This window comes from Cyrtonyx montezumae, unplaced genomic scaffold, assembly GCF_038088225.1.
Source record: "Cyrtonyx montezumae isolate F1298 unplaced genomic scaffold, pur_monq_1.0 scaffold_3, whole genome shotgun sequence".
Taxonomy (NCBI): Eukaryota; Metazoa; Chordata; class Aves; order Galliformes; family Odontophoridae; genus Cyrtonyx; species Cyrtonyx montezumae.
Window position 1 is genome coordinate 134,456,694 of NW_027072034.1, and position 17,682 is coordinate 134,474,375.

At 44.3% G+C, this 17,682-nt stretch overlaps 1 protein-coding gene across 2 annotated transcripts in view; it reads right to left on the bottom strand.

The window, feature by feature from the left end:
• Nucleotides 1–482, bottom strand: part of IMMP2L (inner mitochondrial membrane peptidase subunit 2) — a 434,158-nt gene extending 433,676 nt beyond the window's left edge. For both annotated transcript variants that reach the window (XM_065743460.1, XM_065743462.1), the window contains exon 1: nucleotides 373–482. The gene's annotated coding sequence lies outside the window, so the exon portion shown is untranslated. The remainder of the gene's footprint in view (nucleotides 1–372) is intronic.
• Nucleotides 483–17,682: the final 17,200 nt, after the last annotated feature.

Genomic DNA, 17,682 nt, shown 5'->3' on the forward strand with positions numbered 1-17,682 from the left:
CCACGCGCAGCACAGACGCTCACAGCAAGCGTCCTGCAGCCACCCATGAGCACAGAAAACCAACCAGCAACAGTTCACAGCATCAGCTTCACCACTTCTGCTTAACCAATCCCACCCCACTTTGCGATAGAAAAAAGACAATGGAGCAACGTCAAATAACTACAGTACAACCACCGCGCCTCCCCCTCCCCCACTCCTCTTCCCCTCCCGCGCCGCCTATAGGCCGCCCGAGGGGCGGAGCGGAGGGCGGGCCGTGCTGTGCCATGCTGTGCTGGGCTGTCTGCCCGCTCGCCCGCCTGAGGCGGCCCCTTCCTCCGCCGGCCTCGTCCCCCTCCCCGCCGTTTTCCCGCCGCTCCGACTCTCCGCGCTTACGTGGCTGCACTCCGCCTCCCTCCCGCCGTCCGCTCGCCCTCTGGCGGCGCTGCTCCGCTCGGCGGGGCGGGAAAGTAGAGCGCCTCCGCCGCGCCGCTTGAGGTTCCACGCTGCGCTTGCCCGGCCGAGCGCGGTCACGTGGGCGAACGGCGCCGGTCCCTGAAATGGCGGCCGGGCTGCGGCTGCCCGGCTGGTGCTGAGGCATGGGCTCCTCGTTTGCCTTGCACTAGTTGTGTTAAGGGTTGCGATCTTGCACCAAAATTGTGAACGTTTTATCATCAACAAGGGCAAGTGCCACCGTGGTCTGAAGCAGGAGGGTTTTCATAACAGTTCGCGTATATTCAAGAGAAAATTGGCACGTCTGTGGTATAAAATCCCGTCAGAATTCATATGCGCGCCCGAGATCATCCAGTTTAACCCCTCCCTGCCGCTGGACTGGTTGCCACCCACCAGGTCCATGCCCATCCAACCTGACACTGATCACCTCCAGGGATGGGGCACCTGCAGGTTCCCTGGGCAGCTGTGCCAGTGCCTCACTCTGACTAAAGGATCTCCTATTCTCTAATCTGAATCTGCTCTCTTTCAGTTTAAAGCCATTCTTCCTTATCATTGTCTGCCCGAGTAAAAATTTGGTTACCCTCCTGTCGATAAGCTCCATTTAAGCACTGTGACGCTGTAGTGAGATTCCACAGTCTTTTGTATCCCCATAGTGGAATCAGTACTTCTTTGCTGTTCTTTCTCATTATTGAGGCTTATTTCTGAATCATTTATCCTATACATGCATTTTAAAGGTGTGTAATTAACTGGTTGCGAGTTGTTAGGCAATTGATGATGCATGAACTGTGCACTGATTTGTTTTCCCTATTTACACGTTTCCCACAATACTCGGATGAGAGCAGGATGTTGAAGCTTTTTTACCCTTTGTATTATTCCTTGCCTGTTTGACCTGAATAGAAAGAGATTTGTGAAGCCTTTCTCAATTCCTCAAATTTCATTAATAATTAGTATCCAGCGAAGCCTTAATCAACAATTAATAAGTGTTAAAATATGATAAGCAGAAAGGAACAGTTCTGTAACTAGCTCAAATAATGGGTTAAGAAATTACCGAATACAGAAATCTTAATTAAGAAATTAAGAAATTACTTAAGAAATTAAGAAATTATTATTACAAAATAAATTGCATTTATCCGAGCTGTAGTAGAAGTGACCGGTCTCAGCTTGTTTACAACTATACTGGTTTTGAAGACTTTTCTGTTCATTTCTCAGTCCTCCTCTACCTAATCCTTCTTCATCAGGGGAAATGGTAATTGTGTTCAATATCTTCAGCCAAAATGTACAAGAGAAATTTTAAGATAGCTTAAACACCTGGGAAGTGTTTAAACAGTGCTATGTGCAAAGGTGCCTTGAAAGTTTGTAGCCTGCTTTGTTTTAGCTTTCTTTCCAGCAAGCACAATAAATAGCACTATAAAAAGTCAATATTCTTACACATGTATTTGCTTTACTCTTGCTAGTCCTGGTTTACCTTCTGATATTTGTTCTTTGTGTCTTAGAGCAGCGTGGTTTACTAGATTTTGCACCTAGATTGCCTCCAAGTCTCTCCACCCATGTTTTGTCCGTCATAAAATAGGTTTAGTTGATGTTTCTTCTGAGCTTAGTTACTGAATCCTGTAGTCCAGCTGACCTAATAAGAAGTGGGAGTGTCTCCTAGACCTGTAGCGCTGGTGTCTCCATTCAGAAGGTATTATCTTGTATCTTAGATTTAGTCTGTATGATTTTTACTATTACAATTGCAGATGTCTAGTTTCCACTGTGCAGTGAAAAAAACCACCACCACTACCACCCAACAATAACAATGAAAAGGCTTCCTGTCGCTTGTTTTCTCTACTGTATCATAAAAAATATGGCAGTGTCTGGTCACACTGGTTTTGAGGAGGAAAAGCAAGAGAGCAGCTAGGTGGGCAACACCCAGCTGCCCATGGCCACAACTCTACATCAAGGATGCAGTGCCCTTAGTTGTGAAACTGTGCCCCTTGTGCTCTTTGGTATCCCACAAGGCTCCCTTAGATCTCAAGAAGCCCCACTATCTTCTTTACATTCAGACTTAAGATCCTGCTTATAGCCCTTAATGGGAGAATATGCCTACAGCCTTCAGCCTTTGTGGAAGCATGACTTCAGCATGATGTAACAAATTGATCCTCTGGGACTTGGGCAAGAGAGGTGTCAAGGCACTTCACTAACAGCCAGATGGGAGTCAGACAACAAGTTCATCTCAGGAGTTTCTTTCCCCCACTAGAACCAACCGCAGACCTGATCAAGCCAAAGCCATTCAGGCAGACTGTCAAATTTGGATGAGGTTAATTAATCATATGCCTGCTGAATCTCAGGAGTTTGGCTTAGGTACCAGAAATATCCATGCCAACAGGCAGGTGAGAGGGAACCCACTAGTAAGCTACCTCATGGGTGATGGCAGATGCTGACACCTGCACTGGTGATGGAAAGGTGAAGGGACAGACCTACATACAGGAAAGTGGCCGGTAAGCAACACAGCTGCATAGTAAAAAGCAGTTTCTGCAGTTTCTGTAACATGTAAAACCATGTACTAGCTATTTTATGACAAAAAGCATCACTGAGGTCAGGGTGGCACAGTGTGCCCAGCTAGCTTAGAGGTGCAGGCAGAGGTCATTATTTTTTTTTTCTTATGTTTACTAAAGTGGTGGTAATGATCATTATAATCAGCACTCTGGGTCTTAGCGATCACTGTGGATGAGCCGTGCCTGCTGGGAGGTCACGCTAACACTAGCAGCACTTCAGCCTGCTAATGTCTACCTTGTAGGATACACAGGCACTTTGCTCACCCTACACTACAGAAATATCCTCAGTGAGGACTGGCACATCATTAGCTCTGCAGGAATATGTCTTGAAGAGGTGGATGTGGCACAACAGTGTGCATCTGCATAAGGCTGCCTTCTCCTCCTTCCTTTTTAGATCAGTGACTGCTGCCACATCTGTCCTGGAAACAGTTTCTTTTCTTTCTCCCTGCCACATCTTCAATCTTTCAGACAAATTCCTTGACCCTTTCCCACTGCAGCAGACGTCTCCCCCTGTTACCTTAACAACAGGAGCAGCTGAGCTGCACCAGGCAGCCAGGGCTGGCGTTGTGTTATATTTTTTTTTTTCTCTCGCTGAAAACAGCCTTTCCCTTTTTTCTTCAGCATCAGTATAAAATGTTGATGTTTAAAATGCATCAACCTGAAGTATGCCAGATTCCTGGCCTCCTACTAGGAGAGCCAAAGCTAGATTTTACTGCATGCACTGAATTCTTACATCTTTTCTATGCGTGTGTCTTGAAGATGCTACTTATCATTTGAAAAGTTATCAGCTTGCTTCAAGTTGAACAGATGTATGTCACTGGCTCTAGTCTTCATATCTAAGGGCATCAAATAAGCAGTGAGTACTCAAACCTCTCATGAAAAACAAGACTAGGAGCATGCCTGAAGATCCAGTGTCTAGAGAAAATAGATGTACTGCAGTGTGTAAAAATATGTTTATGTCACTGACGTTTCTCTGTGCTGTAAAATGATAGAAAATTGTGCTAGCCCCAAATTAGTTACCCAGATAATGCTTGCTTCACTGCATCAAACATAATAATGAGCAAGAAAACCGAGGATGAAAGGGTCTTCAGAGTTACTAGCTAGCGAGTATTTTCAGATACCCTTCGCTGATGCAAACACAAGAACAAGCACACATTCCTAACACATTGATGCTTCTGCTTAAGCGCAAATATTTCCAGTCTTACAGAGTCTATTCAGGCTAGATTTGTCTACAGCTCCTTGGAACAGCTTGGACAATACTTGGGAGGAGATAGGGTCACAATCTAGGCTGGCTTTATAACATCAACACATGACAATAAAAATACATGCGATGAAAAAATCTCAGTCTAATTGTCTTATTATTCCAGGACTGGCATTCTGATCTAAGATGTTGACCTCTGCCCTCTGTAAAATGCCGTATCATAGGTTGAAAAAGACTTCTCTCTGTAAAATGTTAACTTTGATGAAAAAAATGAAGCCAAAATGGGAGCTGCTTCTACCTACCTCATGCAGAATCTTGCTTGTTGGCCACTTGACCCACAGGTCTTACACCTCACTAGGCTCACATACTGCTGCCAGAGCTTTTGTCTGAGGAGACGGCTGTTGATGTCAAGGATACTGTGAATGCTTCTCGCTGGCCAGACCAACAAAGTTTTTCCCCTGTATTCCTTTCTAAATTAGGAAGTCTTCACAGGGAACCTAACAGGTGCTGACCCTGCACTGCTGCGTATCTCTCTGGGAGAGAGCCAGGTCCAGTGACAAGTCAATCTGAGCTGCTCGGAGAAGGAGCATGAGTTACTGTGGCTTGAGAGAGATAACTTCCATATTGTGGAGTAGGACCCAAGTAAGTCACAAAGGACAGGAAAAGTTCAGAGTTCTTTGTGTTGGAGTATAAGAGTTAGGGACAGCTGTGGGCAAGCTGCTGCTGTTCTTCTATATAAACAATCCTGTGAAGAACGAAAGCATGGGGCAGCACTCATGTAGCTTATGTGTTGTGTTTGCACAGACAGTCACGACAGGCAGTTGCTGGTTTATTTAGCGTGCATGCAGGGTCCATCTTTTGTGTGTAAGCAAGCGACTCTTGCAGTGTTGAAAACCACATTGTTTTGATGCTGCTCTAATTAGCTCATTGTGGTCGGTGATGGTATTAACATAAGGTTGGAAACATGGAGTATGTCTGGTTTCCATTACGTACCGAATGCATCAAAGCCATTTATATTATGCTCTCAGGAAATACATCAGAAAGACCCTCTCAGACTCCGCTTAAACTGAGAAGATCCAAAAATAAATGAGCCAGCTCTCTGCATCTGCTCTCTCTGATAACTCCAGCATCAGACTTAGAGCAGATCATCCGGGAAGTCCAAATCTGTCAGCCAGGGAGTTCAGAGGTTCAGCTGCTCTTGGGAGAATGGCAGCTCAGTGTTTGGTGGATAGGTTGGTGACTGTCAGTGATAAGCTTGGGCAAAGGCACTCCACAAATACAGAGTCAGGCCAGAAGCTTCAGAGCCTCATTCACTGATGATCCTGACAGGATCGGGCGGGGCCCCAGGTTACAGTCCTATTGTTTTCTAGAATGATGATGTGGTTAAACGTAAGGCACTGTGAATGTTGTTTGTGCCATAGTTTGTAACAGTTGATGCCATGTCTGATAGTCCAAGGGTAACAAAAGCACATGGTAGGACAAGTCAAGTTGCACAGCTACATAGAAGCTGCGCCAGCAGATTCATGTAGATCCATGGGACCCTAATGAGCCATCCAGCCAACTGCATGGTAAGCTTGTGCCCTACAGAGCTGAGTGCTTCCAGGTTTCCATCCTTATCCTTGCAGCTGACAGTCAGGATGCCAAAGGAGGTGCTCCATGAGGTAACCAGTATCAGAAGGCCAGAACATTTAGCCTCAAAGATGTGCCAGAAGTTGTGTGGGGGGTTGGGAGAAGAAGGTGGGGGGTAGCAATCTTATTATCTATGTTTCTACACAAATGATTACAAAATACATTTTTTAAGTAATTATATCAAGCAAGCCAAAGCCAGTTCTATCCCTCAGTTCTATTCTTCTGTCTCTGCAGCTTTATTTTTCTTTTCTTTTCTTTCCTTTTTTTTTTTTTTTTAACAGACAAATGTGTAGTTGACAGGGGCCTCAGGATAGTCCTGAAGCAAACACAAACATGATCCGTACCAATAAAAAGAGGACATTGCACGCCTCATCCTCAGGACTTTACGGTGTGTTCGTAAAATTCATTATCATCCTGTCAAATTTTCCATTCTGGTCCATGAAAAGTGACATAGATTTCCCTCTGAAAAACTCTACCCTTAATTATACTGCATTAAGTAAAATCAGCATGAACAGTTTTAAATGAGAGTGGGAGCGGAAATGGAGAGCAGGCTGAGAGCTGCTGAGACAGAAACGCTGAACAGTGGAGGCTTGAGGAAATTAAAATGAGGCGTGAATGGCTGAATGTATTGAAATGGCAAATAGGAAACTGGAGGAATTGGTAGGGGGCAAGTGGGGGACAAGCAAGCAGAAATATAATAGAGAATGTGGGTGAATATGAAAGACAAATGGCAGAAACAAAGAGCTATTTATTATAGGCAGGAATAATTAAGCTGTGCAATTACAAAAGCCTGCTGCGAATAAACTCCTGTGCATTACCGAATGGACATGTACCCTGAGTGCAGCACTTTCAAGAGGATGGCAACAGTTTCTCCCTCTTTTGTTTCAAGTTCACTCCTACCACCTCGGTCAGCTGCGCATATGCAGTATCATTGTTTTCTGCACGAGTGCAAGCTTACCAGCACAATGCCCGTTATCACAATGCTCTCGCAAGCAACACAAGGCTGGGTGGCACTTACATTTAGTCCCCCATCAGCAGCATGGCACCAGCAGGCACAATATCAAATCATATTGAAAGGTTTTCTTTACTAATGCTACATGGAATTTCACTTATTTTTCCATGCCTTGTGATTTAGAAAATGTAATACGTTCCTTAGTAATATATATATTTAAAGTACATGGCACGGTGTTACAGGAAAACAGTGGGCGTCACAGTTAAGAGCAATTGGCATCTCTGTTTGCCTCTATTTAGTAAGAATTTGGGACACTTTTATTACAGGTTGTTAGGTCACTGTGTTCTGAGCACATCCTGTTTGCTGAATCAATTTTTACTTCTAATTGTATAGAATGAACTGTGTTAAAACGTTCTTTAGGTTAGATCTGCACCTTCTATATCCAAAATCTCTGAAGAACAGCTAACTGCGCTTTTAGAGCTCCACTTTTAAACCTCCCACGGGAAAAATCTCTTCCAAATGCATGAAGTTAGAGCCAATAAAGGACTAAGGCATCAGATGCAAAATAGAGACACTTAAATCCAGAGTTATGGTCCAAATCCTGCTGCTCAGCTGTTGTGTAACCTTTTTGATAATTCCTCATTTCACCTGCAAGTTCTTTGTGCAAGCTTGCTTCCCTGCAAGCTAGAACTATGGTTGCACATACCTAGGCCCTGAGCAGAGCAGCCTTTTTAGCTCCCACCAAATCTGATATGAATTGTCGGAGCATGATTTACACACACCCCAAAGGACCAGGGTTCTAACAAGGTGTAAACATGGCCAAGCATTTTAAAGCAGCAGCATTCAGTGTATGGGGATCATGTAGTCAGAAAGTCTACTACAAGGCAGAAGAGCTTGATCCCAGCTTCCTTCTCACTATTTGTCTCAGTCTCTGGAGCTCAGGAATTCCCAGGGCTGACCTGTGTATCCCAGTCTGATCCCGCATACAAGAGGAAACAGTGACTGCTATTACTGAGGAGGTAAAGAAAATAGTGACTTATTCCTTAATTTGTACAGTTCCTATCCCGAAGTGCTCAGTGCATATTCTAAAACTGCCTGCTAGGGCAAGCCTCTGAGTTTCTGACAGCAAAGCCAGCGCTTTCCAAAACCTAATCAGGTTGGCAGGCACTCGAACCACCCACTCCTATAAAACTCATCCTGTGGTACTTTGCAGGAGGCAAGTCTCAACTTTATAGCCTAAACTCACCACCCTGAGGCACATAATGTATTCTTTGGAATGAAGTTTTGAGCCCTTAGGGACTGATTTTGTAAAACACTCATTCTGAAAGTTAGCAAGTTTAGATGAGGATATCCGAGGTAATGACAGTTATACAGCTATGCTAAGTGGATGGGTTTTGGCCTCTTCTTGCTGTCTGCTCCCTTACTATTTTTACATACGTACATATGCATATGCTGTTGCATACATTGCAGTAACAATTATCATGTAAATTACATGGGCATTTATCTCCCTAACCACTTTTGTCCACCCAACACACCTTGGTCCATCCATTCTCCATGACCTGAGTGCTATGGACAGGCAAGCAAACTCCTTTGTGCCAATCCTGACCTCACTGGAGAGCAGCAACAGGTGAAGATGGTGCAGTTGGGAGTTTGGCTCACTTTTCACTTTCTGGCTGCTGCTCCTTTCTCCATACCGAACTGCATTCTTTCTTAAGCTCACCAGTAATCTGTGCTGTGTGTAGTTTCCAAGGGCACATAAATCAGGCAATCCTAATGTAGCCATCTATTGCTACACCAGATTTCAGTTCCCATCACTCAGCTTTAAAGCCACTTAAGACATGACACAAGATTTTTCTTTCTGTACCGAGAAAGAGTTTCTGATTTTCGTTGCACACATTTTTAAACATTTTCTAGAATAACTCATCTGGAGGCTTTAATCTTTACATTCCTGCATTGAATCACACAATTTCCCTAGGCACTAAGAATGGTAAAAGTTAGTGGTAGAAATTAGAGAAATTAGCGGAAATGATCCTAAAGCTTTTCCAGCATTTTCTAGTACACATGATGCGCACATTTTTTCTTGCCTGGGCACATGAAGTAATGTACTATATGTCTTCAGATATTTCTTTAAAATCAGCCATGGTGGCACTCACTGGTCATTGCCGATTTGCTCTTAATTTTGCATTCACAGATTATGCTTTCAGGGCTCATTTTCTCCCTCAAAATGGCTACCTCAAGTGCTAGGCAGTTGTGAGGACTGCTGTCTGACTCTGTGTCAGCAGATGACTATTAAATGAAAAATGAAATCAGCTGAGCCAACCAGAGACAGGTATGTAGCCACAGTTTCCTGTTCCCCAGAAAAAAACATGAGTCGGAGTCATGCTGTGTTTGACATGCTGTGGTAAATTGTTGCTTCTGTCAACCAGAGCTCTACCCTGGGCGGGCAGCCTGTGAGAGGGAGTATCTGCATGTGCTGGGAAGCTGGAGGTGATAGAAGTGACAGATTGCATACCCTGCTCATAAAACAATCAAAGCCAAAACAACAATCAGGGCAGGACAAGACATGAGCTGAGAAAGAATAAAGGCATCATTGTGTTCTGGTGTTTTTGACATTCACCTGGATTTGATTTGGAAATCTGTGTCCCTAACATTTAACATAATTAGAGTGTACTGCAGATTAGCTGAATAAATGTATACAATTACTAACACAATTAGTTTTATACAATATATAGCATAAAATTTGGGAAGGGTCTACCGCTACACAGCATGTTGGCAGTAAGCTGTGGTATGATCTCCACAGATGCAACTGCAATGCTATGGTCTCCAACAATGTCCAAAGATTAACCTGGAAACTACGTCTGGATCAGCCACACAGTGTCTTTAGCCATTAGAGTGCATTAGCCATTAGACTATGGGGTGAAGGAGAAGTTCATGTTCTGACAGTGTCTCCTTTTCTTGGAGGAAGGCCACGAAGGCTCTGTCAGGTTGAACACAGCATGTGAGCTAAATGCTTGCCTACGTGGCACACCTTCTATTCAGGGTGATTGCAGATCTTGAGAATGGTTAAGCAACTGTGTACATTCCTGCTGTCTTTTAAGTATCAATAAAGAAGAGGATGTGAGTTGAGACCTTGTCCTTTTGAAGCTCATATCTGAACATCTTGGATAAATGCATACCTCAGGTGTCAGTTGGATACCTACATCCCTTTGAATGTTTGGCATTCAATGTATTGTACATTCTCACTTTCAATTCAATATGTTCATGTTATCACTAGCTCTCTTCAAATTAGACATCATTCTGTATTAAATTACATTGCTTCAAATCCAAAATAACTCCACTGAATGTATGTAAGTTGCCCTTATTTTATATCAGATCTGATTAACTGACTTCAGTTTTGTAACAGCCATAGCACAAACTCTACCTCCTGAAATGGAGGTGTTTTGCATTAAGAATTCATAATTTCACTTCTCCAGGTGCCCGAGACCTTAACAGTAGGAGTTAAGAACAGAGGAAAAAAACAACCTCTGAAACATTAGATGTGAACACTGAAGCTTTTAGCATACAGTGAAATACTTGTTCATAATAAAAAATAATGCATCTAGGGTGACTTAGATACATTTGCAAACACTGAGAGCCTGGAAAAAAAAACAAAACAAAAAAGAAAACCCCATGAAAGTAACATATCTTCTGCAAATACTGTACAGTTTTTCAAAGTATCGTGGATATTTTGTGCAGTTAGAATAATGATAGGAAACCTTCATTATATGCCTTGTTTCAAAAGCAAGGCAAGAACTTGAACACCTTGAACATCCACTTGTTTTGTTATCAACTATAAAGTACTCACAGATATAGCATGAACCAAAATCAAATGTCAGATTAAAAATCCTGAATTTTCTGGGGCACACTGTAAATCATTGCACAAAGCCCCAGTGCGGCTTTAGTGAGAAGACTGTTCGGGTAATGAGGTTTGAGACTCTGGAGTTTGAAGGAGAGGTGAGTGAGGATGCAGCGAGAGGTCCACCCACGAGGTTGTCTAGGGTGAGGTGGTCGACTCCACACTTCAAGACTGCCTCTGCCAAGAAGGACAGAGGGGTGATTGTCGAAGACAACTCTGCTGAGAGGAATGGAGGGCCCTACATGTTGGCCCGACCCTACTTGCAGGGATGTGTGCTGCCTCCACGGGGCCCGGCTCAGGAATATTTCTGGGAAACTTCCCAGTCTGATTTAGCCCTCTTAATTGATTATATTAGCCCTTTATTGATAGTAGAAGCTGGCAGTGCTGAAGTTGCTGAGCAAAGCCTGAGGATTATCAGAATGAACTTCAGGGAACTGGGGCAGTTAGTGAACAGGGCGAATATACAGGTAGTATTTTCCTCTGTCCCTTCAGGGGCAGGGAAGGATGCTGAGAGTAGCAGGAAAACCCATCTCATAAACACACAGCTGAGAGGCTGGTGAAATCTCAAGAATTCTGGTGTTTGGGTTTTTTTGTTGTTTTTTTGTTTGTTTTTTTTCCCACGGGGCAGTTTACTCGTGCATGGCCTAGTGGCTGCAGATGGGTCTCAACTGTCTCACAGGGGGCAACAGATCCTAGCCCAAGAACTGGCAGGGCACCTTGAGAGAGCTTTAAAATAGGTGTGAGGATAGGTGAACAGATGTGCTGGATGACCTTAAAGGTCTTCTCCAACCTTGGTGGTTCTATGATTCTGTGACACAAGCTGTCTCCTCTGCCAGGAGAAATTCACCCTAGCAGTAAGCCTGAGTGATGCAGACAACATTTGAATTAAAGGGAGATAATTCTAAAGCTATTTTCACTTTGTTTAGAGATTAGATCACGTGGGATTTGGGTGTTATTGGTTTAATTTGGTTCAGTGTGCGCTTTTTCATTCCTTCTTATGTATTCTGGCTTGAAACCAGCATGGGAAGGTAAACAGTTCTCTGAACATAGGGTTGGAGAGGGAAAGGGAGAACATTGTTCAGTATTTACTTAGCTCTTGCAAATTGGGAATAAGTACACTGAAGTCTTTGGAACAGCATGTGATGGCAGTGAAATCCTGTATTTCTCACAGTAACATATTGAACACAGAAGTGATGGTTTAGCTGGTTTAGAAGATGTTTTTTCCAATAATGCTTGTTATCTTCCACTGGTAATTGTTCAGTCTAGGAGATATGGAAGATTTAGTACACCAGAGACAACACCAAAAACGAACAAACAAAAAAACAACAGCAGATTGTAACATGTCATGTTGCTATCACTTATTTCTGGCAGCTCAGAGAGAGTTCAGATTATGTTTTGCTTTTCTCCTAATTGCATGCTGTATATCAAAACCGGTTCCGATGTGTAGCATCTCGATTTCAAAACACATTACAGAAATAGAACGCAACTGCACAGTAATTGCAGTTTTATTTCTTCAATTCTCCGCCACATTGAGAGCATTTCAGGAGTAATCTATTCAAGTTGATTGCCTGTGAACCATTTGATTGTAAATGGTTTAAAGAGTTTCCACCTTAACCCTGAGCACGCACCAGATCATAGAGATGTTTTTCATACTCCTATTAGACACAGTGATCTTAGAGGAAGGGACGTAAAGAAAATGATGCAGGTTGCAGTTTGCCTTGAACGAAATTATTTCAGTGAGCCAACCCTGAAGTTTAAATACCATTGTTCCAATTGTATAAAGAATTCCAATTGTGCCCAAAACATGAGTGGTTATTCCTAATTGCATCATGCATAATCTTACAAAAAATAAATGAATAAAAAAAACCCAAACACCCTTAAGAATAAAACACTAAACGTAAAACAGTCTTTAGTCTCAAGAGAGAAATGATCACAAAAACTGAGAATACAAGCACTGGGAAATTGTTTTTGCTTGAATAATGTTATGAGGTGATTAAAATAGCAAAAAGCTTTTTCTCCACACGTCCTCCTAACACCTCCATCTCCATCTCCAACCTGTTACTTATTCCAAACACATGGAGATAAAGCAGAAAATGAAGAGCCCTCCAGGTCTCATCTCAGCATGTTAGTGCAAAAACGTATATCCATTTTGAAGAGCCCCAAATCTCTGACCTGAACATTATCTGCAACATTTTTTGTGGGTGCTGAGCATTCATACAGCAGAGTGTGTGAATCTGAATGACCTGATCACCACGACTGGTCTCCCCTGTGGAACCTGTTTTCAGTTATTCAGATTTCTTGGTATTGGGTCGCTATTTTCAGGCTCTTCTGTGTCAAGGTTTCCCACTGGAAAGTTCAAGGAGAGCCACAGCAATTTGTCAGCTCTGAATAGGTCCTGGTGTGCTGCGAGCACTCACTCACCTTTCAGCACTCCGCTTTCACAGCAGTGAGGATGGGAGAGAGGCAAAGAGAGAGGTGGTCATGCAGCACAGGTAAGTCTATGCATGGTTCATTTATTGTTTTAAATTTGTCAGCAATACATTCATAGTATGGTTTAAAGCAAGTCTCTTTTTTATTTTTGGTGGTGAGTTTCTATCCATTGCCAAGGTAGAGATCAGCCATGAAGTTTCCAGAGCAAGTTCACGTTGACCGAGATGCTGTATCTATTCATTATGTATAATCAACATTTCCACAAACAAAGCCATTACAGCCCTATATCCCACAATACACAAATCTTCAGAGAACGAACAAGCCAGCAGACCAGCCTGCTGTTTAGCCAGCTCAGTATACCTGCACAAAACAGCTTTCATTCTGTCAGTAGCAGCCACGGTGTTGGTTCCTCCACTCGGCCAAAGAAAGCAACTCATTCCAGCAGCCGCTGTTTGCTAATTACCGTGAGTTACGTGGCCATAGCTGAGATGTTGGCGGCGTGTTCTGGAACAGGTTTATTAATATGATCACTTATGAGCAGGTGGAGTGTCTGCCAGATGTCTTTTTTATTGTTACCTGACAGTCTGTGTGAAGTCTTCATCGAGGTAAGTGTGGCTGACAGCTGACCCTGCCGTCTGCGTCACTGCTGCTGCCGCTCCCAGGGCACCCCAGGCCCACCACTGGTGCTCAGTGTGGGATGCACCCTGCTCGTGGGCAGCAGGACTGATGGCATGGCACCCTGCTACATCTGTGCTCGGCCAGTACCGTGCCAAGAGCTGTGCCTGCAGGACGGACTGATAATGCCTTCAGCAGAAACAGCACCGAGACAGAAAGGCCTCGATAAAAGAATTCAAAAAATATCCCGGGTTTCCCACATTCTCAGGCTAAATAAGTGTAGAGTTGTTATTTCTTTTTTCCAGACTGTTATTATTATTATTTTTTTCCCAGACCATTTTCATGGGAACAATAATACCAAAGGAGCACGGTGACTTAGAATTTATCATTCTAACTGTTTCTGTGTACTTCACGGCGCTGCAGCTCCGTACGGTTTATCATTCACGCACCACGGCACAAGCATTCATACAAGCACACTTTGCACAGCACAATGGAGCTCACCCATTCTTTTGCCCTTGCACGTGGGGAGTGAATGCATGCGGGTGGGGCCTGCTGCAGGCACCCACGGCTGTGCCCCCCCGTGCCAGCTGGGATGCTGCTTCACCCCAGGGGTGGTCACAGCACATGCCAGAGGTGCTTGGTGCCATTCGTAACCAGTCTGCTCTCTGCAGCCCTGTCGGCTCTCTTCTTTTTGTAATGTATACCCAAATAAGGAACAGATCCACAGTTTAGGGCTGCTGTTTACCCCTTGAAGGCTTGGGATCAAGAGCCAGCCTGAGAGCACAACCACCGCAGCTGAAAGACAACTTAGCACTGAGCACCGTTTTTGCTCTTCTTTATTCTGTCCTTCCCTTTCTCTGCAAAGAACTGAGGAGAAAAAAGGCAAAAAAGAAATACCCAAAACAACAAAAACCCCCATCCTCTGCAAATGCAGCAGAACAGCAACATCATTCGAAGGTACACGGAGAAAACAACCCCCAAGCATTATTTCACACAGAGGAGAAAAAAACCATTAAAGTATATGGTAAAAGCCCAGCACTCCTCGGTAGGCAGCAGTGTTCCAAGAAGTGAAAAATAGATCTTTGTGACCTGAAAAACACTTTTCTCCTTTTCTCCCTGCCTGCTCCCCTACAGGCCCTGTCTGCTTATCACTATTCAGCTCAGGTTTCACAGCTACAAAATCTCACCGTGCTGTAGCTTTAGGGCTATTGACGGATGCTCCTCAGCTCCGAGGCAGGGCTTGGAGGGGGCTGCTGATGCACCAACGCTTTCTTTGGCAGCACAAAAAGCCTCTTCCCAGCGTGCACAATCTTCTTTTGCTATCCTTAATGGCCTAGGAAGAGCACAGCATGGTGATATTTGTTGCTCTATCTCCTAATTCACTATTTGAAAAGAAATAGCCAAGTTTATTGACATGTTTTGTTTGCTGTGAAGTGTACTGCGGTCAGCCCTCAGACTTTTACTTTCTTCAGGTGAGACCACAATCCTTTCCATACCAGCTGCTGTTGCCCAGCTCCTCCTGGACTCAAGCCAATGTCTAACAATGCTGATACGAGCCTCTGCATGCATCTTAGGGTGTGCTGGATCACATCCTCACTTCAGCACCATATTTAAAGGCCAGCTGAATGTCTCAGCATCAGCACGGTGGCCAAGCTGCTCGGAGAGCAACAGGCAGCCAGCCCGCTTCCTGCACCAGATGGCAGAAATGGGACCAGCACCGAGTTTGGTGTGTGCAGCTGGCCCTACAGCACTCTCTGCTCTGGCTCTGCCCGAGCTCATTCAGTGGATAAGGACAAATCATCTGGCAGCACGTGCCCCTGGGGTGCTGCTGAGACAACGGTCCCAGGTCAGCCAAGGTTTGAAGGGCAGCATTTCTTCTCAAGTCCCCGTCCTTGAGCTGTCACCGAGTTGGTGACTGCAGACTCCCAGAGATGCTCCCCAGGCACTGCCTCGGTCCTGTTCTGAGGGCCCAGGCAACCCTCAGAGCAGACAGGTGCCTGTGCTGGAACATTGCTCGTGGCAGAGGTGGAAGCAGCTCCTTGATGAGAGCGTTTTGTTTGGAAAGCAAGAAGAAACACTTCAAGGGAGGTCAGTGAGGCCAGGGATAAGAGCAGCAATAGCAGTCTCACACCAATAAGCAAGAATGCAGTGCAGAGAATCCCTCTGCAAAGTCATTTCAAAACAAATGGAATAAATTGAAATGGAGTAGTGGATGTAGTACCAGTAGTAAATCATTGATGTAAAACATTTAAATACACAACAGGAACCCCAGCAGCTTACGAGCTATCAGAGCTGCTGTTTCCTGTGAAATCTGCACATCAGTTTGCTGCCTAAAATGCTGTTTGTTGTGTTCATTGTGTACACTCAGTAGCTATGCACAATGGGGTCAGAAAACAACTGTCTACAAAAACCAGGGAACTATTTAAAAAAAGTGGCAGGGCTTTGGGTTTAGTTGTAACTCACTGCAGTGTTCTCTGTGCTCTGTCATCTTTCCTCTGGTAAGCTATAGGATAACAGGGGAAAAACAACATGCAAGCCTTTGTGAAATAAATAGCCATTTCTTCAGGACGTAGAGCTTCCCTATGGCTCCTACAGCTCAGCCAGCAGTTAGGCCAGTATGAAACTGTGCCACAAGACCTGAAAGAAATAGATGTGATGCTTCAATGTCTATTTCTCTCACTGTTATTTTTCCTGGGAGAGTGAAAACACATCAGGGCTATCTGGCTATCACTGGTTTTCTCTAGGCTTTGTCCTTTTTTTTCTTTCAGCTGTCCCCCTTTACCTCCTTTCCTTCACTCCTCCTGAAACAAGCTCAAACAGCATCAGTCAGTTAGAGAGGAGCGGTGAACCTTTTCCTTGAGGTGAGCTGTAAACTGGGTACGTTGCCTGGCTGTGTTGTAGGTGTTGTCCCCACTGCAGCTGGCAAAGCCATGAGCCCCACGTTACAAGCACACCCAGTTCCTGACCGAACAGTCCAAACGTTCTTCCTTCAGCAGCTTTATTTTCTGCTTTGGTGACCAGCATAACACGGCTGCAGTGCTTCACCACGCACAGTTACACTCAAAACAACATGCTTCCCACCATGCATGCCCCAGGCATTGATTCCTGCCCATAGGAGTCAGCCCAGTCACTGGGCTTTTTGCAGACTGCCAACAATCCATGAGGAAGCAGGCAGGACAGCACGGCACCATTTCCATGTAGAGGGGACTTGCACACAGCTACTGCCTATTCTACATGAGCAGGGCCGTATCTGCACCACCCCAACACCTTGATTATCATGAACTCACTTCAGCTTCTCTCAGGACACAGGCTGTGGCTTGAGACCTCGTTAACCGAGTTCACTCAGCACAGAAGCATGAACCCATCGGAAGACGGGTCTGGACAGCACTGCTGACGTGCCAGCCCAGTGCGTTTGAAGCTGCTTCTGTGGATCACAGAGATGCCAACAATTCAAATGCAGAACTCAAATGCACAATCATCTCTGCTATTACACGTAAGCTGGCTAACATTCAAGCCATTGAGAAGAAACAGCCATTTGTCTTCCTGGGTCTGCTTTTATGAGCTTCTAAATTACCCACCGTCATCCAGAAAGTGATCAAACTATATTTATGAGTAACGCATAAAATTCAAACGAGACCTTTATTTACACTAGGTTTTCAAGCTCTGGGTATTGCAACATACATAACAAAATTTCATACTACGTTTTTATAAGAAATCGGGTTGAAAAACTGATGTACAGAATCAATTTGTCAAAACTGACTAAGCAGAAAATGCATCAGCTCAGTTTCAGAGTACTCTGTCAATTTTATACCATCTGCTATCACTCGGAGTATTCTCGACGTCATGGTTGTAAAAACAGAGTGCTCATGCAGGTTAATTTACAGTGAACTCTCAGAGAGAATGTTACATTCCTCCTTGTTCAGAAGAGCAGGTCAATACTCTCCACCTTGTCTCACAAAGCTATTAAGGATCCAAACGGGGAGAAAACTCGATCTAT